Below are 27,706 nucleotides of genomic sequence, written 5' to 3'. Positions count from 1 at the left end.
GGTTCTCCACCTCTCCCTCATGCTCTGTGCTCTCTTCTCTTGCAATGAGGGAAAAAAAGACCTTTGAGTGAGAGTAACAGAAAGTGTTAAATGGATGGACAACATTTTTTGAGGGTGACTATGAGGGAGAGGCATGACACTGCATTAAAATGAGGGTGAGTATCAGTGTTGGATGGATAGATGGCGATGTGAGGAAGTGCATAAAGTGAGATGGATGGTTTTGCCCGCACGATAAGCTGGTATGGGGCGTGATGTGCAGGAGTAGGCATGGGAAGGCAGAGTGAGGGTGTTACTGTGATGCACACAGCAGGATTATTTGAATGTGTCATTGTACTCACCTTTCCTGCTCTAATTAGGTTATTAAAGCACTTCCAAAACTGACTCCAGGAGTGTGGTATCACACTCATGCTGCTGACCTCAGCAATCTCCAGCCATGCCTTTTTGCTCTGTGTGGCAGCCTCCTTCCTCCCATCACAATGGAGAGTATCTCCCAGTCGAACTTTACAGATCACAGGTTGAAGGAGGCATCTGTGAAGTGAGACACAGCCTTGTCACCATGGGACTCCATAATGCCACCTGTTTCCTCTGTGCCCCACCTCCACAATCCATCTTTGCCATATCCCTTTAAATAGTTCAGTTGAAATCGACTCATGCAAGGCATCATCATCTCCACCTGCACTAATTGGTCCAGAAACCTGGAAGTCAGGTGCAAATGCAGTGGGGCTGGGTTAAAAAGCCACTGACAGACATGCTGCACTTACTTGCTGGTTCCCCTACACTACCGGGCCACCCCCTGCTCCCAGCATGTTGCCAATTAAAATTCCCCCAATACGGGCAGTTTAAACAAACTAGTATGGAGCCACATTAGAGATAGCCATCAAGGGAGCCCTTCTGCCGATCTGACAACTGAAAGAAGCATTTTAATAGAATTAGAAAAAGGGAAAACTCCGAGCAAAAGAAGAAAATCAATAGATTCAATGCTCTGCAAATTGACAAAAAGGAAAGCAGGATCACAAGACAATTAGAAATGAGGAAAACCATCTTAAATGATCCACACAAAGTGAACCAAATGTACCCATCCCCCATTGTAGTATCCAAATGTCTTTTAAATGACTCCACAAATTTTTGCCTTCCAGGAAACTGCACAAAACTGCATCACCGATGGTGAAATTATGTCACTTCAACCTGATATAAATGTATTAATGAAGCTGTTGCCTGTTTCAAACAGGAGCTTTCAACTACTGCTCCAAAGTCTAGAAGAGGTGATGATCAAGTGGAAATGATCCCTGCCTAGTTCCTAACTCATTATACCTCATCTGCTGTTTTAGGGCATAGTAGACACCAAAATAGGTTGCTTGTCAAACCAACTTTTTTGCTGCAGTTATGTAATTTTCAGTGGGGCTCTCAGCCAAGCTGCCAAATGGTTTCAAATAGAGGGAAAAATTAAAATTGACTCACCTTGATTAAATTCTGTTGTCCAGCTTTGAAGCAGCATGTTGGTGATTCTGGAACAGTTCAAAGTCATTTTATTCTTTACTAGAGATGAAAATATGTGCAGGGCTGCAAATTTCCTCAGACCTGCTCTTTTTCCACCGTTGTAGGTTCACTGGAAATGCAGCAGGAACCCCTTTTACACTTACAAACAGGGTTTCTGCCAGACTTGTAGCAAAATTACAGCAGCTCAATGGGAGCAGCTCTGAGGAAATTTCCAGGTCTGATGAATAATCTGAAATGCAAATTGAAAATGAGCATAAACAGAAATGTATGTTTTTAGAGGAAAAGCTCTGTGCTATTGATATTTCCATTTTGAGGTTTACATATATAGCCAGTTTGATTAAAAGTCTGTTTTTTGATTTGCGGGAGCTATGAAGAGTTAACACTTCTGAACAGTCACTTTTATTGCTGTTATATACAGCTGCTAAAATGCCTCCCATCTACCATGGACTATTCTGTAGGTTACCATGGAAACAGTTCTACAATCTGAGCTTTCAACATCATGTCACAAATAATCATTGTAGTTCCACTGGAGAGGAAACATCATTTTAACACTGCACATCTTATCACAGGCAGAGGACATGATAAAGCTAAAATTGTGTTTACAGTGTTGTAAGGAGGATGATGAGTCAAGAGAACACACTTGACATGGTATGTTCAAGGAGTAGTTTCCATCACAGAATATTAAATAAACAAAATCAGAAAATTAAATTATCAAAATATGCCAGATTGGAGTTTCAGGGCTACCATTCAGTGAATTTTGCCTGCAACTGCAGAAGAGCAACGTCAACTAATTCTTTGCCAGACCAATAGACAGAAAGCCAGCAGGATACTACATCTGGAAATGCGATAAAGTCAGTTTATTCCACAACAAACAAATCTCCTATTAATTTATCATCAAATGGCATAAATGATTGCCAAGTGTTCTGCAGCACACAGTATGCTCGTTTGGAAATTCCAGTGGTGTAATGGTGATACTATAAGTGAATTTCCACCCACCGATCCTTATCACACGATTCATCCCCAAATCCAAGAGACAGGGTCATTTATACATTCAGGCCACACCAGTACCAGAGCTAACATCACTCATCACCCACCCCACAGACCTAGTAGGATTTCAGAGCAGCATTTGTTACCCATGGGTTGGCAACATGTCTGCACACAGACACCAGTGTCCATGGTAAAGAAAATTTGAGATCGTGACACTAATTTCAGGGATGAAAATTTCCCATTGGATTATTCTTTCTGACCAGACCAGCTTTTAAAAAAAAATCGCACTGTCAGTTTCACAGCTGAATTGGAATTTCTGAGCTCAGATCTTTATCTAATGCTCATTAACACTCATTTCCATATTCACAGCCTACAGGTGCTGAAAGTGGGACAGTAGTTTCCGAACTCTGGACAAATTCGGGGTGTTCTGGTGGGTTCCAATTGTTTTGTTAAAAACCCACCGGAAAACCACAAATCTGTCCGAAACTCAGAAACCGCTGTTCCTCCCCTTTGCAATGGTCACGGGGGGGGGGGGGGGGCGATGCCGGAGAGAGAAAGGTGAGGGGGGCAGAGCGAGAGAGGGGCAGAGATGGGGGGGGGGGACAGAGAGAGAGAGAGTGGGGCAGAGAGAGAAAGAATGATAGGGGGCAGAGAGGGGACAGAGAGAGAGGAGGGCAGAGAGAGAGGGGTCAGAGAGAGAGGGGGTCAGAGAGAGAGGGGGGTCAGAGAGAGGGGGGAGCAGAGAGAGGGGGGAACAGAGAGAGGGCAGAGTGAGAAAGAGAGAGGGGACAGAGACAGAGGGGCCAGAGAGTGTGGGAGCAGAGGGAGAGGGCTCATAGAGAGAGGGCAGAGAGGGAGGGGGCAGAGAGAGAGGGAGAGCAGGGTCTCAAGAAAATATGCTATGCCAAATAAGGATTTTTAATTCATCGGTTGGAAACCTACATTAAACTAAAAAAAAGGAATGCTGGAATATTACAGACAATTTTTACAAAGACTTTGCCACAGCTAAAAATGGCCACCACCATTTGCATTTGAAAACCTTGCACATTCCAAGGCATCAAAAGTGGAGACATATGTCTGATTAGCCTGTACCCAATGGTTTGCCCTATTGATTGAACTCCCTGAGATTGCTTTCATTAGCAAGACATTCAAAGCCATCATAGACATTGACATTGAAAGGAAAAACCATTCCAGGGGACAGCATTGGCACCATGAGGCTTGAGAGATGGAAATTTCTAAACTTGAATCTCATTAGAAGGTACCAGGGCATACACTGAGACAGTCATGTGACCGTCTGTCCATCTCTGTGAAAGCGGGGAGTTTCCCTTGGACAAGCAGACAAGCCAGAGACTCAATCTGTGCAGACGCCAGAAGGGCTGCCTCTCTTGGGGTGGCACAGTGGCACAGTGGTTAGCACCGCAGCCTCACAGCTCCAGGGACCCGGGTTCAATTCTGGGTACTGCCTGTGCGGAGTTTGCAAGTTCTCCCTGTGACCGCGTGGGTTTTCGCCAGGTGCTCTGGTTTCCCCCCACCGCCAAAGACTTGCAGGTGATAGGTAAATTGGCCATTGTAAATTGCCCCTAGTGTAGGTAGGTGGTAGGGAATATGGGATGACTGTAGGGTTAGTATAAATGGGTGGTTCTTGGTCGGCACAGACTCGGTGGGCCGAAGGGCCTGTTTCAGTGCTGTATCTATAAATAAAAAAATAAAATAAATAAAATATCACTCTCTCTTTCTCTCTCTCCAGAAGGCCTGGTAGGGCATGCGAAGCTAGCTGATGGCTGCTAGATCCAAGACAAAGACACCGAGAAGGAAGCCCTCTGCTCAACTGTTTCAAAGAACAACTATCAACACAGGACCACAAATTCAACTGGAAGACCACTAAAGTCACCAGACAACACAGATTGTGTATTACTTTTATTTGTTCTGGACTCTAATCCAACACAAATCTACTCCTCATCATTCTGTAATCTATTTGTTTGTGCTTGAGATTTTCGTGTGTGTTTGTCTGTGTGCGTGAAAGTGTAGCAGAATTTTATTATTTTGTTTAGATCGGGTTGAAATTTTTAAGTATAATAAACTGAAATCTTCCTTTTTTAAACTCAAGAAAACCTGTCCGATTGCTTTTTTTTTTACAATTACAACAAAGGTATGAGGGTAAAAACTCATTGAAGTGGAATAAACGCTGTTGTGGTCAAATAACAGGAACGACAAGAGGGGAGCCTTGTGACCCCTCCTCACCTGATCATAACAGAAATTTGGGGGCTTGAGTTCATGGTCATAACCCAACAACAAAAGTGAAATAGGAAGTGGGAACCCAAATTGATCCCTATCAAAATTTTAAAAACTTCAATACAAGTTTTCTTGTGGTTTTTGCTGCGCAACTACTAACATATCCACATTCGAGGCCAATACCTTCTGAAGCCAGAGTGAAGTAACTTGGGACAGGTTAAATGCCGTATCTATTGAAGAGGTGAGGAATGTAGCTGGGCAGTTAGAGATTACTAAGCATCCAAAAGCCAGGAAACCCAAAATCCTACAACTTGTGGCCAACCGTTTTGCACTTGAAACTGAAGAACAAGAGGCAGGCTTAGAATCAGAAACAGACAGGATAATGTTAGCTAAAATACAATTAGAACAGAGGAGACTAGAATTAGAATTCCAGAGAGAGAAAGAGCAGAGAGAGTGTCAAGATAGGGAAAAAGAAAGAGTTTTCCAAAGGAAGTTAAGGCAGATCAAATTAACTAGGGAAAGACCCAATACACTCAGTGAAGGCACAGCTAGTGAGGGAGATACCCCTAGCTCAGGACCAAGTGCTGAGCTCTTAAGGTTCTCCCAGTTAATTCCAAAGTTCAATGAGGGACATGTTGAAGCATTTTTCACCACTTTTGAAAAGCTTGCAAAACAGCTGAAATGGCCGGCACATAGCTAGACTCTGTTACTGCAAAGCAAACCAAAAGGAAAAGGCCAACAATCACTGTTGCCAGATGAGAGTTCATCAGATTATGAGATGACTAAAAATGCTATCCTGGTCGTATATGAACTAGTACTGGAGGCGTATCGCCAAAAATTCCGAATCCTCCGAAAGCAGCTGGAACAAACATACCTCGAGTTTGAAAGAGTTAAGCAGCTTGTTTTTGACCAGTGGATACGGGCATGCAAGATACAGCCCACATACAACAACCTCAGAGAGGTGATCCTTCTCGAGGAGTTCTAAAACTCGCTCCCCCTTCCCATTAAAACCCACATAGAGGAACAAAATGTTCCAAGAGCAAGGCAGGCCACAATCCTGGCTGATGAATTTATGCTTGTCTACAAGCCCTTACCACGAGGGAAACCCTTCCCCAGTCACTCAAAACCCTAAAAAGGATAAAAGGTGGGAGGGTGATAGGAGCACGAACAGCCATGGGCAAGGAGGGAAAGCTGGACACACAGGGGGCCCTCCTCAGGCCATAAAGGATGGTGCTGAGAGCAGGAGTGACGCCCAAAGACTTGTGTATTCCCATTGTAACGAGGCAGGCCACCTTCAAGCTGACTGCTGGAAGTTACAGGAAAAACCTGTACGATTAATTAGGGCACACCAGACCAGTACAGAACAAGGGTCCATGGTGGAAAGCACAGCAAAGCAGGCTGTGGCTTTAACTGCAGCAGTAAGACCCAGCAACCTTACGTCTGTGAGTGTGGGAAAACGTAACAAAATCCCTGAAAGTTACCAGGATTTTGTGTCCCAAGGAAAAGTGACCCCCTACCCCTCGAGTGAGGCAAACAAGCCCATAGTCATACTTAGGGATACAGGGCCACCAATCCCTTCTGCTGGGAAAAGGCATGACCTATCGGAGGGCAGTATATGCCCATACCTTTATACTGGGCGCACCTGGAGTGTGACCTTATTTCAGGACTGGTAACTGTGGGGATTGTCCCTAGCCTACTTGTGGACAGGGTTGACCTGTTCTTGGATAATGATCTGGTGGGGGCAAAGGTGGTAGCTTCCCCAGTAGTTTTACAAAGGCTGAAAGAGGTTAGGGAAACAGAATAGTTGCAAGAGAAGGTCCCTGGCATTTTCCCTGACTGTATGGTGACCCGGTCCATGGCCAAACAAGCTCTGTCAGAGGATGCTGAACAGGCACTGCAGACAGACTACCCTACTGTCTGGTTATCTGAAATCTTCTTTGGGAAGTTAGAGGAACAAAAGGATGGGTTAAACCAATTTTCTTTAGTCGAGGCTCAGCAAGCTGACCCAGTATTAAAAAGGTTAGCAGAGACTTCCCAAACTGAAGCTGAAGCAGACAGAGTCCCAGAGTGCTACTATTTAAAGAATGAGTTGCTGATGAGGAAGTGGAGACCTCCTCACAGATCTGCGGATGAAGAGTGGACAGTGGTTCACCAGATATTGGTGCTGCCGTGGTACCATAAGGAAATCCCAAGAATAGCCCGCAAACTTCCAATGGCTGGACATGTTGGTGCATGAAAAACCCAAGCCCACATAAGATAGCAATTTGACTGCCCAAAACTTCACCGAGGTGTGGGGGAGTTCTGTAAAACTTGCCACAGGTGCCAGGCTGTGGGGAAGCTCCAACCTGCAATACAACCTGCACCCCTAATTCCCATATTGGCATTTGGGGAACCCTTCAGCAGAGTGCTGGTGGATTGTGTGGGACCCCTGCCGAAAACAAAAGCAGGCTATGGGTATCTTCTCACCATTATGGATGTGGCTACCCGATTCCCAGAGGCCATTCCCCTAAGCACTATCTCTGCCAAGGTAGTGGTGGACGGGCTAACCCAATTCTTTACCCAATATGGACTGCCTGCTGAGATCCAGTCGGATCAGGGCACGACTTTCATGTCTGGGATCTTTAAAAATCATGGGTAATCTGGGCATAACCCAACTAAAATCCTCAGCTTACCACCCACAGTCACAAGGGGCTTTGGAACGGTACCACCAGACCCTAAAGACAATGATCAGGGTTTCCTGCGATGAGTACCCCCATGACTGGGACAAAGGGCTGGGATTTCTCCTGTTTGCCACCAGGGACTCACCCTATGAGTTCACTGGCTTTAGTTCCTTTGAATTAGTTTATGCGCACGAGGTGAGAGGTCCTCTTAAACTAATCAAAGAGAGGTTTTTGAGACACAGGGATGTGTCTTCCATGTTGGATTACATTTCCATGATCCAGGAGCCACTCAGGAAAGCCTTTGCAGTGGCTCAGGAACACCTAAAAACCTCCCAGACAGCTATGAAAAGGCAGGCAGACAAACATGCCAAGGCCAGAACATTTCGGCCCGGAGACCATGTGTTAGTATTACTCCCAATTCAGGCTGAGCCCCTGAAAGCCCGGTTCAGTGACCCATACCAAGTACAAAAAGGATTAGCCAGGTAAATTATTTAATTGTCACCCCAGACTGAAGGAAAAAGCAAAGGCTGTGCCACGTTAACATGGTATAGCTCTTGGGCCTAAAGGGATCAAAGGGTATGGGGCGAAAGTTGGAACAGGTAACTGAGTTGGATGATCAACCATGATCATAATGAATGACAGAGCAGGCTAGAAGGGCTGAATGGCCTACTCCTGCTCCTATTTTCTATGTTTCCATGTTAAAACAGTTTCACAGCCAGGAAGGGGACAGACAAGCACAGGTCTGTCAGACAGTCAGGAAGGAAAGGGATGAAAGGGACAGTGAGGATGAGTCAGAGGAAGGCCTGGAGGATTCCCAAATTGAACCCCCTACTTTCCAGTTAGCCAACACTGAAATGTTGGGTAATTTAGACACCACAACTTTCCTATTCAAATGTAAGAGAAAGAAGGATGGATTTTAAGAACCCGCCGCCATGCGGGTCACAGGCCAAAAAGCCTCCGTGATCTTAAGTGCGGCGGCTCATTTAAATAGGGCAGCCCGCCCCTCTCAAAATCACATGGAGGGGGCAGGTTATCCGTCCTTGGCAATGGCGTCTGCTGCCTGTGCACAGGTGCTGGCACCATATTTAAAGGGCAGGCAGCCCTGCCAGCATCTTCAAATTTTCAAAGATTCCCCCCAAAATTAAATAAATAAATTTATTTTGCCCCTTTCCCACCCACCACTAACAATTACAATAACTATTTGCCCTTTTTGCCATTTCCCTCCAAAACACCTACCTTTTACATCTGACCGTCCCCCTCCCAGACTACACAAAGTTTAAGGTTCAACCCTTCCCACCATCCCCTACACCCATCACGTGCACTTGACCCCACCCCCACTGCCCCCCGCCCCCCCCCCCCCCAACACTGACAAACTTACCACCTCCCCCTCCCCACCAGTGTGGCACCGCATTTCCCCAGACGGGGATCTGAAGGCAAGGGAGTGCTGGCCAGCGCACCAAAGATCGCAGCGGGCCTGCAAGATTGGAGTTAAGTGGATTTAAATTTATTAATTCATTGATTTGCATATTTAAATTGCGGTCCCATCGCTCAGTGGTGCTGGGGGCTGCCACAGAGCCTCACTGCCACCGGGAGGATTGGGCTGGGCCCTGCCGGTGTTGAGCTCCATGGCGGGCCTCACCCAGAGCCATCTTTGGGCCCCCACCCCCACCACGGATCACGACGTCGAGGGCTTGTTAAAATCCAGCCCAGAGACACCAGCTCCCATGTAAGATTGTACACACCTGCTCCAAGCCTTTAACCTAGGTTATTTTAAAACACAAGTTTAAAGGCTTGTGTTATGTAAACTCATTTTAAAATGGCAATAGTGACTGAGGGATGTCTTGATTTCTACACTCTGGCATGCATTACCTTCACTTGGGACACAAGCTTATTGACATTTTCAAGGTTGCTGGACTTTTATTTCTATATAAATTTTGCAATTCTGCTGCCATCCATTTGGAATCACATTGTTCCAGAACTTGTATTGAGGGGAAAGCAGGGAAGAAAAGCCAAGGAATCTCCAGAAGTTAGCACTCTAAGTTCCTCATGAATGCTAGAATACGGTGCAATGGAGCTGAGTGACGTTGGCAAAAACAGAATGCAGCTGACCCACATACAATAGTTAGTAAATACAATGTAGTGGATAGCTTTAATAAACCTTAATCTATGATGAACTGTCTATGATTCCCTAACAAAATCCATGTTGCATTTGCAGCTATAAAAACTGTCAGGGAAGACAAAGTAAAAATTTATTATGTTTCAATGGACATGTTAGAAACAGACATTAACTGATTTTTTGTTGCAAATTGGATTAAAGGACAAGTTTTACATGTATGTCAAAGATCAGTAACTGCAATGTGCATCATTTACTATCCAGTTTGAGGGCAGATAACCTGAGTGGCCAGTGTCATTTGAAAGTTGTCTGTATCATATAATTACATTACTTTATAAGTGCACCTTTGCTAACAGGTAAGAGATTTGGCTTGGACATAAATTGGTTAGTCTGGAGTACAATCTTACAGATAGTGACTAAACATTTTGTAACTGAATAATACACGCAGTAATAAGCACTCAATGTTTTGCAGAAAAGCTTTTTGCTAATAATTATCTTGTCAGAGCTAAATCGGAATCGACAGTGATAAACTGAGATGTAGACATGTGAATTTAAGAGAATCACTTTATTGGAGGAACTGCAGGGCGCTCTTTATTTGTAAATGTGCTGATCTAATTTTGTCACTAGCTTTGGTGAGTAAATTGCATTTTGTCCATAAGAGATTCTGTTGTTTCTATATTTTAGAATACAGGAGGCAGTTTAACAGCCTGTCAAGATGAATAAACTAGGCTTGGCTATCTCCTGTTAATCTTTCTGATCCTTCCTATCCCCTCTGCTTTTCTGTTTTACTTGACTCTTATGAAGCACTATCAGCTCCATCCTATAAAATTCTGCTGATTTGGAGATCACTGCCCTTTTGTTGGCTGCTCTGTCTTCAAGCATAAATTACAAGCAGGTGAAGAAGTTGCACAAACATTGACCATCACGCGTTAAATTTTTGTGACAATAGCAGTGTGAGAAATGGTCCTTCTTCCTATTGCTGATTTTTCTACTGTCTCACCTCAATAATCACAATAACAACCCTTTCCCTGAGTTTCATGGTTTATTAGATGAATTTGCACTCCTGACACAGTTAGCTGGATTTTACAGGCCCCTCAATATCGGGGGTCGTGGCAGGGGTGGGGGGCCCATAAAATATCTCCGGGAGAGGCCTATCACGGGCCTCGTCATCAGGAAGGCCTGGCCCGATATTGCCGGCAGTGGCGAGGCCTCGTGGTAGCTCCCCCGCTACTCGGCGATGGGAGGCCAATCTAAATATGTAAATTTATTACCCGCTCCCGCCGTCCATCCCACTCCAATATTGTAGCCGGTGGCCGGCACTCCAGCACCTTCGGATCTCGGAGATCCAATGTGGGACACTGCTGGGGAGGCAAGAGCAGGTAAGTATTTCAGTGTAGGGGGCGGGGCCAAACTAATATGATCAGTGGAGGGGATGGTGGGAAGGATTAAAGATAAAATTTTGTGAACCTTGGTGGGGAGAAGGACAGGTACACAAGTTAAGTATTTTGCGGGGGTGAAAGAGGGCACGGAATTAAGTGTATGGTTATTGGGGTGGTGAGAGAGGGCCTACAAACATTTATTTAATGTTTTAAATTTAATTTACAATGTCTTTATCTTTAAATATGAAAAACTAAATGGAAGGGCTTGAAGCCCTTTAAAAATGGTGTCAACACCTGCGCAATGGCGCCTGACGCCGTTGCCGGGGTGGACCGCCCGCCCCTGCAAATCATCTAGGGAGGCAGTCCGCCCGGGCCATGTAAATGAGCCACCGCTTTTAATATCACTGCGGCTCCGCAAAGTGAAGCCGCGTGTGCGGGCTGCCATTTTTTATAGCTGCCGCCGATTACGGTGGAGGCAACATAAGATTCAGCCAAGTGTGAATCCACAGAGGTCATCTGATAAGGTCCATCTACCACCCCGTGACATAGTGTAGCTAGCTCTATTCTGCCAACAAAAGTAATTTGTATTGGCATTGCATACTATTTTGCTTGCTAGCTATCTAATACAGTTGTGCTTTGATGTTTGTATGCTTAGCTACTTTATTTATAGGGAGAAATCTGTTTTATATTGGACTGTGTTTTGATAGCATTAGATTGGCTACACACTTTATATCCAGACTAATTGCTCCCATGTTTGTGGCTGCGTCAGGAATTTGTCAAATGCCCGTGATGCACATATTGGTGCCTATACCTGTTGTTACCCCTTTCTGCTCCCCATATAGAATCAATTGTCATTTGATCACACAAGTGTAAGGCCCGCTGCAGAAACTATACCTGCTTCATAAAGGCATACTTTCACTGTCCATTTGGTGGTGTCGTGAGATTTCTAGAGGATTGGGATCCTGCAAAACACATCCCAAAAGTGGCGTCAGCATGAGGAAGGGCTCAGTACCAGTGGAATAAGCATCACCAGAAGTTACAGTGAGACTGAGTAAGGGATGGAACCTCACTATAAACAAGTTCTTCATCAATTTCCATTTACTCTGTTGCAACAAGAGCCCCATAAAGGAGTAGAACTTCTGGGTTGCCATAGTACTTGAAGAAAGCTTGTAGGGATGAGTGATTGTCTTTCAATATATTGGGGCAAAAACAGAATAACATTTATATTTTTGAATATTTCAGGCTACAGAGACATGGCTGCAGGATGACATAGATTGGGACCTGAATATTGAAGGGTACATGACATTTAGAAAGGCGGGAAGCTAGGAAAAGGTGGAGGGGTGGCTCTGTTAACTAATGATGGTATTAGCACAACAGAGAGGGCTGACCTAAGCTCAGGAAACCAGGATGTAGAAGCAGTTTGGGTAGAGATGAGATATGATAAAGGCAAGATGTCACTCGTGGGAGTGGTGTATAAACAGTAACCTAACAGTAACCACACGGTAGTACAGAGTAGAAAGGAAGAAATAATGGGATCTTGTCAGAAAGGTATGACGATAATCATGGGGAATTTTAATCTACATATAGACTGGAAAAATCAGATGGGAAAAGGTAGCCTAGATGAGGAGTTCATAGAATGTTTTCGGGATAGTTTCTTAGAACAGCACATTCTGGAGCCAACCAGAGAGCAGGCTATATTAGACCTGGTATTGCACAATGAGATAGGATTAATTGATCACCTCATAGTGAAGGCATCCCGAGGTAGCAACAATCATAATATGATTGAATTTTACATTCAATTTGAGAGAAGAATATGTCCAAGACTTAAAGTTAAGAGGCAAGTTAAGTTTCTTACAGTTTTAAACAGGGGCATACAGGATCTCTGAGAGTAGCTGCAGCTGGTTAATTAGGTAGCTCACTTAAATTGGTTTCTGAGCTCTAGCAGAGTTCTAGCAAAGCTAGATTCATTGTTTTCAGAGTATAACTTCAGGGGACTCTCAGTGCTGCTTATCTGCACTGAGTGTCACTGGAGGGCACAGAAGGTGAAGAGGGAGTTTGGTAAGTGAGGGAGTGCAGTAAGGGGGGGAACTATAAATTAATTAAGTGAAAATAAATTTAATTAAATTAACACAATAAAGATGGCAAGACAAGTGATGTGTTGGGCTGCTGTATGTGGAAACTTCTGGATGCCACAGCAATCCATGGCAACCACGTCTGCAGCTTGAGGAGCTTCAACTCAGAGTCATTGAGCTGGAGGCTGAGCGGCAGACACTGCGATGTATCAGGGAGGGGGCAAGTTACCTGGACACTTTGTTCCAGAAGGCAGTTACGCCCCTTAGGATAGGGTCCTTTGTTTTGGTCAGTGCTCAGGGACAGGAGGGTGTGACTGCAGTTCAGGCAGGTAAGGGGATCAAGAAGGTGTGAGTGGAGGAGCCTCAGCCCTTGTAATTGAGAAACAGGTTAGAGGCTCCTGCAGCTTGTGTGGACAAGAGCGAGAGCTGTAATGTGGATGAGTAGACTGACCATTGCACCATGGTACAGGAAGCCATTCAAGTGGGGGAGGCAAAATGGAAAGTAGTAGTAATAGGGGACAGTATAGTGAGGAGGCTGTGTTGCCTGTCTGGTGTCAGGGTTTGCGACAGGGCTAGAGATGAACTTACAGTGGGAGGGAGCGGATTCAGTCGTTGTGGTCCATGTAGGTACCACGATATAGGCAGGGCAAGGAAAGAGGTTCTGCATAGTCAGTATGAGGAGCTAAGCACCAAATTAAGAAGCAGAACCTTAAAGGTAATAATATCTGGATTACTACCTGAGCCATGTGCAAATTGGAGTAGGGCAAAGAAGATTAGAAAAATGGATGTGTGGCTCAAAGACTGGTGTGGGAGAAGTGGGTTCTGGTTCGTGGGCCACAGGCACCAGTACTGGGGATAGTGATGGCTGTACTGTTGGGACAGTCTACACCTGAACCGTGCTGGGGCCAGTGTTCTAGTGAGCTGAATAACTAGGGAAGTAGAGAGGGTTTTAAACTAAATAGTGGAGGTGAGGGATCAAATTTGGGAAGATGTAGTAAATCAAAGAGTAGAGACAAGACAAGAGAGAAAGGTATTAATATGGGAAAAGATAAACAGACCGTGACAAGAAGAGACAGTGATTACAAATCTAAGAATAAATTAGCAGACAAGGTTAGAGGGTACAAAAATAATAAAAGGACAAAACTAAAGTCTCCGTATCTGAATGCACGTAGCATTTGAAACAAAACAGATGAACTGAAAGCACAAATAGAAATAAATAAGTACGATCTGAGAGCCATTACAGAGACATGGATGCAGGATGACATAGATTGGGACCTGAATATTGAAGGGTACATGACATTTAGGAAGGACAGGAAGCTAAGAAAAGATGGGGGGTGGGGGTGGTTTATTCATTCATGGGATGTGGGCGTCGCTGTCTATGCCAGCATTTATTGCCCATCCCTAATTGCCCTTGAGAAGGTGGTGATGAGCTGCCTTCTTGAACCGCTGCAGTCCATGTGGTGTAGGTACACCCACAGTGCTGTTAGGAAGGGAGTTCCAGGATTTTGACCCAGCGACAGTGAAGGAACGGCGACATAGTTCCAAGTCAGGATGGTGTGAGACTTGGATGGGAACTTGTGGGTGGTTCTGTTAATTAATGATTTTATTAGTACAATAGAGATGGATGACCTAAGTTCAGGAAACCAGAATGTAGAAGCAGTTTGGGTCAAGATGAGAAATGATAATGGCAAGAAGTCACTTGTGGGAGTGGTGTACAGACCAAAAGATCAGATGGGCAAAGGTATGTTTTCAGGATAGTTTCTTAAAACAGCATGTTCTGCAGCCAACCAGAGAGCAGGCTATACTAGACCTGGTATTGTGCAATGAGATAGGATTAATTAATGATCTCATAGTGAAGGTGCCCCTAGGCAGCAGTGATCATAATATGATTGAATTTTACATTCAGTTTGAGGGAGAGAAGAGTGGATCTAAGATTAGTATTTTAAACTTAAATAAACGCAATTATGAGGGCATGAAAGCAGAGCTAGCCAACGTGAATTGGTAAAGTAGGTTAAGGGATAGGTCAATAGAGATGCAGTGGCAGACATTTAAGGGGATATTTCAGAATACACAGAATAGATACAATCCAATAAGAAAGAAAATTGGTTAAATAAAAAAGTTAAAGATGGAATCAAACTTAAAGAAAAAGCTTATAATTGCGCATTGGACAGAATATAAACAAAAGCAAAGAACGACTAAAAGATTAATAAGGAAAGAAAAATTAGAGTATAAGAGAAGGCTGACCAGAAATATAAAAACAGATACTAAGAATTTCTATAGATATTTAAAAAAGAAGAGTTAACAAAGTGAGCGTGGTTTTATAGAAGGTGAATCTGGGGAATTAATAAGGGAAATAAGGAGATGGCAGATGAATTGAAAAGATATTTTGCATTGATCTTCACCAGAGAGGATACAAGTAACATCCCAGAAATAGCTATAAGTCAGGACATGGAAGGGAGGGAGGAACTCAAGAAAATTACAATCACCAGGGAAGTGGTACAGAACAAATAGTTGCAGCTGGGGCTGACAAGTCCTCGGATCCTGATGGACCTCATCCTAGGGTCTTAAAAGAAGTGGCTCGTGAGATAGTTGATGCGTTGGTTTTAATTTTCCAAAATTCCCTAGATTCGGGGAAGGTTCCATTAGAGTGGAAAATAGTCAATGTAACTCCTTTATTCAAAAGGGAGGGAGACAGAATGCAGGAAACTACAGGCCAGTTAGCTTAACATCTGTCATAGGGAATATGTTGCAAGTTATTAATAAAAGACGTTATAGCAGTGCACTTAGAAAAATTCAAGGTAATCAGGCAGAGTTAACATGGTTTTGTGAAAGGAAAATCATGTTTAACCAATTTATTGAAGTTCTTTGAAGAAGTAACATGTGTAGTGGATAAAGCGAATCTAGTGGATGTACTGTACTTAGATTTCCAGAAGGCATTTGATAAGGTGCCACATCAAAGGTTATTGCATAAAATAAAAGCTTATGGTTTGGGGTAACATTTTGGCATGGATAGAAGATTGGCTGTCTAACAAGAAACAGAGAGTAGGCATAAATGGGTCATTTTCTGGTTGGCAAGATATAACGAGTGTTGTGTCGCAGGGACCTGTGCTGGGCCCTCAACTTTATACAATTTATTTAAATGACTTGGATGAAGGGACCGAAGGTATGGTTGCAAAATTTGCTGTTGATACAAAGATAGGTAGGAAAGTAAGTTGTTAAGAGGATGTAAGGAGGCGACAAAGGGATATAGATAGGTTAAATGAGTGGGCAAAGATCTGGCAACTGGAGTATAATATGGAAAAATGTGAAATTGTCCATTTTGGCAGGAAGAATAAAAAAGAAGCATATTATCCAAATGGTGAGAGATTGCAGAGCTCTGAAATGCAGAGGGATCTGTATGTTCTAGTGCATGAATAACAAAAGGTTAGTATGTAAATACAGCAAGTAATTACGAAAGCTAATAGAATGTTATTGTTTATTGCGAGGGGAATTGAATACAAAAGTAGGGAGGTTATGCTTCAGCTATACAGGACATTGGTGGGACCACATCTGGAGTACTGTGTACAGTAATGGTCTCCTTATTTAAGGAAGGATGTAAATGCGTTGGAAGCAGATCAGAGAAGGTTTACCAGACTAGTAACTGGAATGGGCGTGTTGTCTTATGAGGCTAGGCTTGTATCTGCTGGGGTTTAGAAGAGTAAGAGGCGACTTGATTGAAACATATAAGATTCTGAGGGGTCTTTCCAGGGTGGATGTGGAAGGGACGTTTCCTCTTGTGGGAGAATCTATAACTAGGGGTCACTGTTTAAAAATAAAGGGTCGCCCATTTAAGACAGATGAGGAGAATTTTTTTCTCTGAGGGCCGTAAGTCATAGAGTCATAGAGTTATACAGCACAGAAACAGGCCCTTCGGCCCATCGTGTCTGTGCCGGTCCTCAAGCGCCTAACTATTCTAATCCCATTTTCCAGCAATTGGCCCATAGCCTTGTATGCTATGGCATTTCAAGTGCTCATCTAAATACTTCTTAAATGTTGTGAGGGTTCCTGCCTTTACCGCCTCTTCAGGCAGTGTGTTCCAGATTCCAACCACCCTCTGGGTGAGTCTTTGGAACTCTCTTCCTCAAAAGGCAATGGAAGCAGAGCCTTTGAATATTTTTAAGGCACAGGTAGATAGATTCTTCATAAGCTAGGGGGTGAAAGGTTATTGGAGGTAGGCAGGAATGTGGTGTTGAGGTTACGATCAGATTAGCCATGATCTTATTGAATGGCGGAGCAGGCTCAAGGGGCTGAGTGGCCTACTCCTGTTCCTAATTCATTTGTGCATATGTTTGTATGTACTCGTATTTGACACTTAAATAAGGGCAATTATGGGGGCATGGAAGCAGAGCTCGCTAAAGTGAACTGGCAAATTAGATAAAGGGATAGGTCAATGAGATGCAGTGGCAGACATTTGAGGGGATATTTCAGAATACACAGAATAGATACATTCCAATGAGAAAGAAAAATTCCAAGGAGAGGACCATCTGTGGTTAACTAAAAAAGTTAAAGATAGTATCAAACTTAAAGAAAAAGAATATAATTGCACAAAGATGGGTGAAACGTATAAGATCCTGAGAATGCAAGTGGAAAGGATGTTTCCCCTTATGGGAGAATCTAGAACCAGGGGACAGAGATGAGGAGAAATGTTTTTCTCAGAGAGTCATGTTACAAGTACTTCCATGTTTTTTGTTAAATTTTGAAGATTTGTGGTTTAAAACTGAAAAAGAGTCCATAGATGTTTTTTTTCAAGGGTCACTGAGAGGTCTGGACTATAAACAGTTACTGGAAGGCACCTGTTTTCAAATAATTACCAGCAGGGGTTGGTTTTAACTTGGGGAAAGATGTTTGCAGGAAAGTGACAGGTCAAGACTTATAGGGGTCAGGAGGATTGTCTCTTGTGACATTGTTTATGGTTTTGCTTTCGACAGTGAGTTGGGATATGGACAATAGTTTGAAAAAGATAGTTGGAGAAAACTTGTCAAGGGAGCAACACCCAACTCAGTCTGTTCCAGCTCTTTGAAAAGCCAGTCAGTTTTCCATCTCTTGAGAAGCTGAGAAGCAAGTGTAAGAAACTGCCTGAAACCCCTGTTACTGCAGTTTCCCTGGAAAGCCTGTCCAAACTGATCTTCAAAATTGCCTGTCAAGAACTGTTCTAGGAAGGTCCCAGTGACTGCTGTCTATATGTATTTGGGATGCTAAACCAAAAAGGACTTCTGTCATCTTTTCATATCTTCTCTTTTTTCTTCAAGAATTCGTAAGTATTTTGGCCAACATATTTTTGGGGTTTTTTTTGTACTAGAACTGTAAAGAGTAAATCTCTATTTTTTTGGTTAACTGGTGTATGTGTATGTGAGGGGCTAAGGTAAAAAGGTAACATTAATATTTTAATCTGTGTGTTTATGATTTGCTTCATTACTGGTTAAGACTTGTTTTATAATAAACTGAAAATTTTGTTGTTTATTAAAGAAACCTAGTTGGTGTGCTTTATTCTGGGATTAAAATAGAGTCTATGCTTGACCGTATCAGTAAGTGGAAAAGAATTTAAATATATGTTGTGATCTGTGGAGAAGTAGAACTAGAATAAACAGTGTACTCCTCCCACCTTGGTCATAAAGTTGTGAGCCTTTGAAACTCTCTTCCTCAAAAGGCAGTGGAAGCAGAGTCTTTAAATATTTTTAAGGCCGAGATTGATTGATTATTGATAAACAAATTGGTGAAAGGTTATCGGGGGTAGGCGGGAATGTAGAGTTGAGGTTACAATCAGATCAGCCATGATCTTATTGAATGGCAAAGCAGGCTCGAGGGACCGAGTGGTCTACTTCTGCTCTAATTTGTATGTTCGTATGTTTAACGCCAAGGATTTCCCACACTCCCTTTACCAATTTTTTGGCAGAACAAAGCCAGGCCCAGGGTAGAGTGCATGAGGGGTGGGTCATGGGTCAAGCATATTGTAGAAATATGCAAATGAGGGGGGGAAATTCCTTTTGCTGACCTACAGTTATTTGTCAATATTTCCTTCCAGTTTACTAGGGTAAGATTCCTTTCTATCTATTTGCTTTCTTTCCAATCAATGTACACCTGTCCTTGATTTTTCTTTTCCTATTCTTACATTGAGACTAATTATATTGTGACCATTGCTTCCCAAATGTTTGATTACCTTAAGGCTGCCTACTTGTTCTGCTGTATTACCCAGAACTCCATGGTTTCCGAGCACTCCCTTCCATGCCAGGCTGTCACGGCCCACTCTGGCCAAAGTCGCCAAGGACGACAATTTTGTCCTTGGGAGGGGCATTCACGGAGATCTGTGTAGAACTTTTCTTTGTCAGCTGGGTTAGCCTTCAGGGTTGGAGCATAAACGCTCATGATGGTTGCATGCTGCTGGTCTTGGAGGGGCAAGCGCAGGGACACGATGCATTCGGAATGGCCGATTGGCAGGCTTGAAAGGTTAGTGGCAATGGTCTTCTTTACCATGAAGCCGACACCGACGAGGCATTGGTCACCTTGAGGTCTACCTGACCAATTTGAGGGTGTAACCAGCATTGTGTTCTGTTAGGCTGCCTTGCTCTGAGAAGCGGGCCTCACTCAGGGCCGCTATATCAATGTCTAGTCTGGCTAACTCACGGGCCACCAGGGCTGTGCATTCTTGGGGATGGCTGTTGTTACCAGAGTCGAACATTGTTCTCACATTCCAGCAGGCGAGTTTCAGAATTTTTCTTCTTTTCCCACCTTTTGAAGCGAGGTTTGGAGTTCGCGTTTCCTTCTCTGTCGTAGTTTGACCACATTAAGAGATGCCCATTGACCGCAGCAAGCCAACTGGGTGGTAGGGAGACGAGCATTTGTTTAGGCCACCTTTTCTAGGTCCCTCTCCACTTTCAGAGCAAGCAATGCTGTCCTTCAAAAAGGCTGCTGGGTCGTTCAGTGTGCTATCGGGTGATGATAGTCTCTAGGTCATCATCAAAACAAACAATATCCTGAGCCGCCTGCACACAGGATTGGAACTGTGGCTGCCAGTGTCATCTTGCACCTGCCATTTTTGCCCCTCTCTCGTCGCTACAGGACTTACTTGTTGAGTTATAGTTGGGGTGGATGGATTTTCTTCCTGCCTACGCAGTGGTGCTTTAAGGTGGAGTACAGTTTGCATTGACTGACCCCATCCTTTAAGCCTGGAGATCATCTGTCATGGCCCAGTGAACTTGGTTGGCAGCAGCGAGGTCTCCAAGCTGTAGATTTGGACTTAGAGTTTTCCTCACCTCGGTGGGTTGCCGACCAAGACTTGAAAGGACACTCCCTCCCTTGCTATTTATCCATAGCTGGTATACCAACAATCGTAGTCCACGCAATATGGTGTGGCATGCCTTTGGTCCAGAACATGATGGTCACTTGAGTCACTTGGAATCCTTCTGCCCTGACCGTTACCTTTATCAAGAAAGACATCCGCCCAGGTGGTGTCATGTTCATCATTTCTCCCCTCACTACATTTCACCTGTCAGCTGAGATGGTGTACCAGGGAAACTGTGACCGCCATCAACCAGATGAAGAACAACAAAGCCCCGAAGCTAATGGAATTCCACCCGAAGCCTTGAATCATGGTGGTCCTGGCCTATTCACCAAGCTCCATGAGTTTTTCACGGCCTGCTAGGAACAGGGCAGGATTCCACAGGATCTTGGTGATGCAGTTATCATCACCTTGTACAAAACAAAGGAGAAAAATCAAACTGCTCCAACTACCGTGGGATCACCCTCCTTTCTATTGCTGGGAAGACCCTGGCTAGAATACTTCTGAACAGGCTTGTGCCTACCATTGCGGAAGAAAACCTCCAAGAGAGTCAGTGTGGGTTCAGAGCAAACAGACATGGTATTTGCACTCAGACAATTATAAGAAAGGTGACGTGAGCAAAACAAAGGCCTGCACGTCACTTTCATAGACCTCACCAAGGCATTCGACACTGTGAGCAGAGATGCACTTTGGAAAATCCTTGAAAAACTTGAATGCCCACCCAGGTTCCTGGCCATGGTGAAGCAGTTTTATGAAAATCAGTATGGACAAGTCAAGCAAAACAGTGACCTCTCAAGTCCCTACCTTATCTCCAATGGCGCAAAGCAGGGATGTGTGCTGGTCCCAACCCTATTCACCATCTTTTTCAGCATGATGCTGCAACAGGCAATGGAAGACCTTAAGGAGGAAGTTTACATACACTTCCTGACCTTTGGAGGCCTTTTCAAACTCAGGCATCTTCAGGCTCACACAAAGACACTCGAAAAACTCATCCGTGAACTTCTTTTCATTGATGACTGTGCTCTTCTGGCCCAGTCAGTCAGACCTGCAACGTATAACAACACAGTTTTCCAAGGCAGCACAACTCTTCGGACTAAAAATCAGTTTAAAGAATACTGAAGTCCTGCATCAGCCTGCACCCCAAGAAGAATATAGACCACCAAGCATTGTCATCGAGGGAACCGAGCTGAATGCCGTCAAGCAATTTACTTATTTGGGGAGCATCATCTCATTTGATGCCGCCATAGACAAGGAAGTGGGCAATAGGCTTTCAAAAGCAAACAGAACATTCGGCAGACTGTACAAACATGTGTGGAGCAACCACAGCCTCAGGGCTGAGTCATGGGTCCTGTACCGCTGTCATGTATGCCTTCTAGGGTGCTTCCATCAGCACTGCCTCTGCAGCATCGTCAAGATCCGCTGGCAGGACCACATTACAAACATTGAAATCCTGGAAACAGCCAACATCACCAGCATCGAGGCCATCCTCCCGCAAAGCCAACTGCTTTGGGCAGGTCACGTTGCCTGGATGGGCGACAGTTGCCTGCCCAAGATCGTGTTGTATAGAGAGCTGACCACAGGTAAAAGGAACAGAGGGGTCCCATGCAAACATTTCAAGGACTCCCTGAAGAAGTCCCTCTCTGTGTGCCACATTGACCATCACCAGTGGGAAGCACAGGCGATAGATCGCAATTCCTGGAGATGCTACATCAGGAGGGCTAAAGACACCTTTGAGAGTGAGCGAGGAACCAGCATGAAAAAGAAAATGAGGAGAAGGATAGATCCAATTGCCCCCAGCAGCAACTACACCTTCACTTGTACCCGCTGTGGGAGAATCTGCCAGTCATGGATAGGCCTGATTAGCCACCAGCGGGCCTGCAACCGATGACTACAACCTTCCCAAAATCTTCGTCCACGAAGAAATGCCAAGACGAGACAATTACCCAGAACTAGGCTAAGCAGTCCTTTGTTTCTTTCTGGAAACAACACTTAATGCTTACAACATGGGACCATCAAAAGGTCTTAACAGTTCTAACGATGTTAAGAAGTTTTGTGGGAACTCAAGGGACTATAGAAAATTAGCTATTGATTTGAAACAAATAGCTACGTTGAAAATAGAACACAATGAAGAAACAGTCATTGGCGGTGATGCATGCTCCCCCAAAAATGCTTGCACGATCAGGAATAAAATGACTGTAATGCTTTCAATCTGCTGTGCAAGAGAACCAGCATGTACTCTGATACTTCCAGTCTGAAAGTGCTTTGTACTGTTTCTTGTATATATACTCAGAAGTAAGGGATAAAAATGTATGTATTAAGACAAAGTATTTTGGCACAGTACAGTTAATTTATTATCAATCAGTAAGAATGAGCCCTTTAAATTTATCATGCATTTTAGTATATTATATATCATAATGTATATAGTATTGATGCCATTTTCATGTCATGAAACTCCTTCTAGACTTCCTTCCAAACCCTCATTCTACTGAATACTCAGTTTACCTGAATTGTTTTATATTATCACAATCTTTGTGCGATACTGTAATCTACTGTCTGTGATGCCAGAAAGATAAAGGTGTAGATTTTCCTCTTATCCACTTGGCACATAATCTCCACCACCCAATTTTCCTCTTTTGCAACTGAGTGAAGTGTATGGAGGAAAGTTGAGTGGTGGAGATTACACAATTCTCATGTAATGCAGTCCCTGAATTTACCAACCATTAAATCAATGAAAAATGGAACAAGCTGCATTACACGCCTGCAGAGCAAATTTGACTATTAAACACCTAAGTGGAAAAGGCAAATCTTACCCAATTTATTTTCTACAATACACCATCTACTGTTGTCGTAATGTCCCAGGCATTTATGATTAGAAAACAAATCATAATTGCAATATTTAACTATCTTTTGTGCACCCACAGCTGTAACATTCCCTGTTTATACCAGTTAAGTGGTAATTTAGTTGTTTGAGAATTGTGAAAGAAACATTATTACAGGTGTGTTCTGATTGGCCAGTTTTCTGTCAAACCTGCTATCAAACTCATGTTTTGTGAAATTGCCTGAAGGAAAATTATCATCAGCTGTCATTTTGACCATTGAGGGCAGCAAGCCTCATGCGAGGGTAATACAATCTGTCTGGAGGGAGGTGGCAGAGTCAGTCAATGCAACCTACACCACCCAAGAACAGCTACACAATGCAGAAAGAGGTTCAATGACCTCACAAAGGTGGCCAAGGTAAATCAAGGCACCTACGCCAATATACATCCTCTACCACTCATAAAGCTTTTACCCATCTCTTTGTTCCCCCATACTGTCTCCCTCTCTCTTTATCTTTCAGCATTTGGGTATCAGAACTTACTACTGTAAAGAACAACGTTTGTAAACACTCAACCACCATCTATACTCATCAGCTGCATGGTCAACTCACTTTGCTTGCCACAGAGGCTATTGCTGGTCTTAAAGGTCACTTCATATAAAGAGAGAATGCCCATCCAATTCTCATCATCATGGGATGCATGTGCTCAAGCCATTCACAGACCTGTAACCTTTTCTTCTCTCCCCCCAAAGCTAGCCTACAATCTATGCCAAAGAAATACTACTCGGGGACAACCACAGCAATGGAAGCCTACATCCTCAGTAAGAAGGAGCTTTCCAAATTCTGGACTGACACACTGGAGAGGGAGTGGGGACTACAGCCTCCTAAGGCAAAGGTATTCACAGAAGTCTATGTAAGACCTTTTTAGTCTGGTAACTAAGTGTCCATGTTTCAGGAAAAGACAGATTCTATGAATGCCTGACTCATATACCTCTCATCTGTTTTATTTTCATTTGTGGGATGTGGGCGTCGCTGGCTAGGCAGCATTTATTGCCTATCCCTAATTGCCCTCGAGAAGGTGGTGGTGAGTTGCCTTCTTGAACTGCTGCAGTCCTTGGGATGTAGGTACACCCACAATGCTGTTAGGAAGGGAGTTCCAGGATTTTGACCCAGCAACAGTGAAGGAATGGCGATATAGTTCCAAGTCAGGATGGTGCGTGGCTTGGAAGGGAACTTGCAGGTGGTGGTGTTCCCATGCATCTGCTGCCCTTGTCCTTCTAGGTGGTGGAGGTCATGGGTTTGGAAGGTGCTGTCGAAGTAGCCTTGGAAAGTTGCTGCAGTGCATCTTGTAGATGGTACACACTGCTGCCACTGTGCGCCAATGGTGAAGAGAGTGAATGTTGAAGGTGGTGAATAGGGTGTCAATCAAGCAGGCTGCTTTGTCCTGGATGGTGTTGAGTTTCTTGAGTGTTGTTGGAGCTGCACCCATCTAGGCAAGTGGGGAGTATGCCATCACACTCCTGACTTGTGCCTTGTAGATGGTGAACAGGCTTTGGGGAGTCAGGAGGTGAGTTACTTGCCACAGAATTCCCAGCCTCTGACCTACTCTTGCAGCCACAGTATTTATATGGCTGGTCCAGTTCAGTTTCTGGTCAATGGTGATCCCCAGGATGTTGATAATGGGGGATTCAGCTATGGTAATGCCATCGAACGTCAAGGGGAGATGGTTAACTTCTCTCTTGTTTGAGATGGTCATTGCCTGGCACTTATGTGGTTACTTGCCACTTATCAGCCCAAGCCTGAATATTGTCCAGGTCTTGCTGCATATGGACATGGGCTGCTTCAGTATCTGAGGAGTCGCGAATTGTGCGGAACATTCCTGCTTACATGTCCACATCCTCTTCCACAGCATAACACAAAAATAACAATATTTCCTTGACGAAATATGCTAAACATTACTTTCAGCAAAGCTGATTGAGTAGCAGAAAAAGTACTGCCTTAACCCCAAAAGTTCTTTTTAAAAAAGCACTATGCAGAGAGAAAAATACCAATTCCAGTATGAGAATACTAAATATCCTCCTCCAAGCTATATTGACCCTTGGGATACATGCTGCAACTTCTACCAACATATTTATAGAGGTATTAATTGCTTGGGGTGGGTTTAGAGTGAAAATGAAGGGAAGTGGGTTAAAGAAGTTCGCCACAGTCCCTTGACCCCATTTACACAGAACAATAACTACATCTAGTGTGTCTTAAAAAGGACTGGTAGTTTTTTGGTAGGAGAAAGCAGGTGCAGTTCATGGAGAAGATTTAAGGTTGTAACGTTAAAGAACCCATTCTGTTGTTTTTAATGTTCCAAATCGGAGGTGTGACTGAGGAGAATCCCTTCGTTGTGTTCTTTTATTCTCTGAATCTATACTTTCCCATGTAAAGTATTCTAGCTTGTGCCAGCGGAAATACTTAAATTATTTTTTTAAATTGAAAAGAGGTAAATTCCACAAGCATCCACGAAGAACACGAGAGTAATACCATATAAAGTTAAATGGTTTGTCATATACATTAGAGTTTGCAGCAATGTTAGGTAAAGAAAAATTATATTGCTTTATTATACAATATAATGCTTCAGTGATGTGTAAACATTGATTTTATATTGCGAATTTTGCCATGTATTAAATGAAATGAACTGCATTCATTTAAGCCAACAAGCAAAAATTAAAGCTGATTCAGTATTTGTCTTTGTAGCACTTGTGGCTCTCAAAGTGGAAAATATCAGAATTTGGCTGAGTTACTTAAGCTAATCTGTTCTGCTACTCTAGTTGCTAAGTAAGTATTTAGTTCACCAGCAGTAAGCATTCATTGCTCTGTTAAACCCATGTTGCAATGTTTGGAGCGGCTTTAAACTGGCAACATTATCCCCACCACCAAACTATGCTGGGTAACTATGGGGCTTGAAGACTTTTACAGAAAAATGGTTTCAGACCCATTTGAATTAAGTGTCAATGTGTAGGAAAAAGGGTTTGGAAGAAAGAAATTTCATTTATATAGCATCTTTCACCTTGGAACATCCTTAAGCTTTACCTCAACAGTTAGTTGGGTCACGGCTGACGATGTGTCAGCAGCTTTGAAAACAGTACAGATGGATTTTGTTCCATTCTGATTTAATTTACAATCAGAGATCACAATCCAACAGATTCCAGCTGTATTTCTAAGTAACACGTAGCATCCCTGGAATTCTGCTGCAACTTAGCATCAATTTCTGTGGCATGCCTGATCAAATTCTGCAGCAAGATTCTATGGCACATTATCAAGTGTGCTACATATACTTATGCCTTAAGAAAAATGTAACAGCAGCAATTTTTATATTCAGAAAACACAAGTTTAGAGAACAGCAAGTACACTATAAACATACAGTATCTGATAAGGAGAAAAGGAGATGGGGGCATCAGCAGAGCAGAAGCTGAATCAGCAGCTAGCAACACCTACCTTGGCCACCCTTGAGAGATCATTGAACCACTTCATACACTGGCCATTCTAGAGGTGATGGAAGCTGCACTGACTGCTTCTGCGGCCTCCCCCAAACAAAATAAACTTGCCTCTTATGCAACCACTTGGCCTCAGTGCCCAAGAGTTGATCTCTTCTTGTCTGTTCCTTGCTGGTAAGTGTTCATTCAAATAGAATCAAATTTACATTGTGCAGCTTAAACATTCAGGATTTTCAAGCAAAGTTTTTGAGCTGGATTTTCGTTATGGAGGTGGGAAACAGAAGCCGGATCTGGTTTTGGGTCACAAACCCGCCTCTGATAGAAACTAATTTAGCTTCAGATTTTCAAATGTGTGAGCCCTTAATTGATATGGAGACGGGTTTCCTGTCCACTTAGATCCAATGGTGCCAGGAATGGAAGTGGGTCAGATCAAGTGTGGGGCTCATGTAGACACCCCATGGCAGCCATTACTGAGGTTGGTGGTTGTCCTGAGGGAGAGATCTGTGGTTTGTGCCAAAGCCTTCCACTGCACCAGAGGGAAGAGAGATGTCATAGGGGAGCCAAAGGCCTGGCACTAGGCATAGGGCAGCCCCTCGCTTTATCAATGTCAACCTGGATGTAATGCTGGAGGCCGTGAGGGAGAGGAGGGAGGCTCTCTTTCCGGAGGGTGGCAGGAGGACGCCACCTTGTCATGCAGCAGGGGCGCCACTCTGTTTAACGTTATCCCCCTCTGCCCCCTCTTCCTCCTGCTCTCTATTACCTCCTGATCCCACTCCCTCCCCCATGACCTGTCTCCTTCCAGGGGCTCACTGTCCGCACCTCTCTGGAAGGCCATGTTGTGGACAGCACAGTAGACCATCACAATAACCAAGACCCTTGCAGAAGGGTATTGGAGGGTACCACCCATCCGGTCCAGGCACTTTAAAGTCTTCTTCAGAAGACTGATGGCCTGCTTAATAGTTGGCCTGTTGAGCAGGTGCTGTTGGTTGTATTGTCTCTATGCCTTTGTCTGGGACTCTCGTAGATGGGTGAGAAGCCATATCTTCAAGGGATTTCCCTTGTCTCCTGTGATCCATCCACACACATTAGGGGTTGGAGTGAAGATCTGAAGTAGCATTGACTAGCAGGGGATGAAGGAGTCATGGCAGCTGTCA

Source organism: Heterodontus francisci, chromosome 10, assembly GCF_036365525.1.
Source record: "Heterodontus francisci isolate sHetFra1 chromosome 10, sHetFra1.hap1, whole genome shotgun sequence".
Classification (NCBI taxonomy): domain Eukaryota; kingdom Metazoa; phylum Chordata; class Chondrichthyes; order Heterodontiformes; family Heterodontidae; genus Heterodontus; species Heterodontus francisci.
This window is presented reverse-complemented; position numbering follows the sequence as displayed.